Raw genomic sequence first — 3,330 nt, 5'->3', positions numbered from 1 at the left:
CTCTTCTTTGTTCTCACAGCTCCTGGGGTTCAGCTTTGGATTTGGCCCTGCCTCTGAAGTCGCCCTCTGGCGTCTGTTCTTCGCTCAGACAGGAGGGGTTAAAGGAGCAGCTGATTCAGGGGCTCTGGCTCACTCAGGCGGGGGGAGGGAGGGGCACGGAATGCGGGGTGAACCTGTGGCGGCAGAGGCCAGTGTGACGTTGCACCAGCCTGAGGCGCGCTGTGTGTTCTCCCGGGGAAGTTGTCCCTGGATCACGGGACCCTGGCAGTGGTGGGCTGCACAGGCTCCCGGGAGGGGAGGTGTGGAGAGTGACCTGTGCTCGCACACAGGCTTCTTGGTGGCTGCAGCAGCAGACTTAGCGTCTCACGCCCGTCTCTGGAGCTCACTTAGGTGATGCCCTGAATCCCCTCTCCTCATGCACCCCAAAACAATGGTCTCTTGCCTCTCTGGCAGGTCCAGACTTTTTCCCAGACTCCCTCCCGGCTAATTGTGACGCACTAGACCCCTTCAGGCTGTGTTCACACAGCCAACCCCGGTCCTCTCCCTGGTATCTGACCTCCGAAGCCGGAGCCTCAGCTCCCAGCCCCAACCCGTCCTGGCGGGTGAGCAGACAAGCCTCTCCGACTGGTGAGTGCTGGTCAGCAGCGATCCTCTGTGCGGAAATCTCTCCACTTTGCCCCCTGCACCCCTGTTGCTGTGCTCTCCTCCATGGCTCCAAAGCTTCCCCCCCGCTCACCCCCCCACCCCCAGTCTCCTCCAGTGAAGGGGCTCCCTAGTGTGTGGACACTTTTCCTCCTTCACAGCTCCTTCCCAGAGGTGCAGGTCCCGTCCCTATTCTTTTGTCTCTGTTTTTTCTATTTTCTTTTGCCCTACCCAGGTACATAGGGAGTTTCTTGCCTTTTGGGAAGTCTGAGGTCTTCTGCCAGCATTCAGTAGGAGTTCAGTAGGTGTTCTGTAGGTGTCCTGTAGGAGTTGTTCCACATGTAGATGTATTTCTGATGTATTTGTGGGGAGGAAGATGATCTCCACGTCTTACTCCTCCACCGTCTTGAAGGTCTCCCCTACAGTGAGACTTCTTGCCTTAGAATTAGCTTTCTGAGGACACGGAAGGAAGCATTTAGAGAAAGCATAAAGCCAACAGTTTCAATAGAGCAATTAATACATATTTATTAAGGGCTTCCTATAATTGAAGCATCATTCTTAGGCCCTTAGGAATACAAAAAATAATGACAAGATTTGCATTAATAACCTATAAACAGGAAAATTAATAATAGTAATGATAAAAGATAACAGTGCAATGTCATCATACGGGAGACTTTCATCCCAAAGTGCTAACTGAGGGCTGGGGCTATAGGAATTCAGAGGAGAGCTAACAACTGTAGGTGCAACAATCCTGGAATACATCATGGAGAAGGAGGGTTTTGAATTGGGTCTTGAAGAACAATCTAGAATATGGAGAGGTAGAGAGAAGGGAAGTGGTTTTCTTGATGCAGGGAATGATGTGAGAAAAGCATGGAAATGGGAAAGAATCAGATGACTTGGGGAACAAATGCCTGGAAAAGAAGATATGGGATTGTGGGAGGATGGAGAAAAGGCCGGTAGGTCATTTGAGGCCTGATGTGGAAACCTTGAGCGCTAGGGCAGGAGAGTGGAATTTATCTGAGGGGCCAGAGTAAGAAGACACTGGAAGCTTTGGTGCCAAAGCGGGTTGTGAGCAAAGCAGACCTTGAGTGGGTAAGGTGAACACAGGACAGCCGTAGATTAGAGAACGGGTGATGTCAGAAGGCTGCTTGCTGACCCACTGCAAGAGGCAGACAGTTTTCCCTGGGGAAAGGCGGGGTGAAGGTCTTCAGAAGCATCTAACTGAGGCTGCTGTGACATGGTCTCAGGACTAGGGGCTGTGAAACTCGTACTCCATGTTTGCCTCAGCCACCCACGTCTGCTCGGTCCCATGTTTTGTGTGTTGAACAAATGCAGCCCAACTTCCTGTCCTGCTCTGATTGCTCCCTCAGCGCTGATGTTCCTGGTTTTCCCCTCCCCCAGCCTGATATTAGCCTCATGATTGGCATTCCTCTTCCGGCCGCTTCTTTGGCTGGCTCCAACCTACCTGTTACTCTGGTTTATTGCAACTTATGACTCACAACCCTGGCAGCCTCCCCTGCCTGTGGGCCTCACCAGCCCAACCACAGCCAGGGAGACCAGTTAGGAGGTAATTGCCATAAAAGTAGATCACAGAGTGGCAGTGGCCGACAATAGGTATTGACAGTTGGGCTTTAGAGGAAGAGATAGTTACCATCGTAAGTAAGAAGGTTTTTCTTAAAAAAAATGTAAGTCACTTTTAGGGTCTTAGTGCTCTAGAGATCTCTTTTAAGATTAATTGTATATTTTAACCCAGTTTATAGCTTTTATGTAAAAAATGTGAAATATAGGTTTTATTCATTCATAATCATTTGACGAATCTTTTATTGAGAGCCTAGATTCCGATAATGTAATTTCTACATCTTTTACTTCTGGACAACTGAAAAAAACAACCGTTAAGTTTTAAAGCATCTTATAGTTTACATAGTGTTTTCACCCAACCTGAGGATAACTCTGTTGAAAGGTCCTGTTAATCTACTTTTTCAAGGGAAGATAATGAAATTTGGAGAGGCACTCACCCAGAATTCCACCAGTTTGTAAATGGTAGGGTTTGAGAATTGAACCCGGGCTTTCTGACTCTAAGAGCAGGGTTTTTCCACACTAATACAGTTGCTTACAAAATTCCGTTGTCCGAGAAGAGTGGCTGTGGGCTCTTCCAAGCCTAGACCCTGCTGGTGGTGGCCAAGGTCATATAACTGGTGAGTTGAGGAGGACAGGCGCAGTGGGCCTGGAAAAGGTGGGCTCTGCCATGGGGCCGAACAAGCTCCAGGCTGGCCTTAATAGGATTGTCCAAAGAATGTAGCAAACTTGGCCTTGGTTGGGTTAGGCCCATGGTGTGGCTTCAATAACAAACACACGGAAGACGACTGTGTTAAGATTTGGGGAGGGCTGCTGTTGGGTGAGTCTCTGGTTGTGTGGGACTCCAGGGCAGCAAGGCTAGCTCCAGCCTCACTGTCTAGTCAGGCCGGGCTCCCAAACTGCTGTCAGGCATGGGGACACTGGCTCAGGCGCAGGGCAGAGCTGACAGGGTGACTGAAGGGCTTCAGTGCTGGCCAGCGGGCAGGGCCAGGGAAGGCCAGTTACTGGGCTGAACGTCCTTATTTTCGTACTGCAGTGTTCATCAGTCAGGGTCCCTGCATTTACCATGGTTGGGTTTTGAGGTTATTCCCTCTCATAAACTGCAGTTACTGT

The sequence above is a fragment of the Balaenoptera ricei genome, chromosome 13 (genome assembly GCF_028023285.1).
Source record: "Balaenoptera ricei isolate mBalRic1 chromosome 13, mBalRic1.hap2, whole genome shotgun sequence".
Classification (NCBI taxonomy): Eukaryota; Metazoa; Chordata; class Mammalia; order Artiodactyla; family Balaenopteridae; genus Balaenoptera; species Balaenoptera ricei.
Note: the sequence above shows the minus strand (reverse complement) of the source record.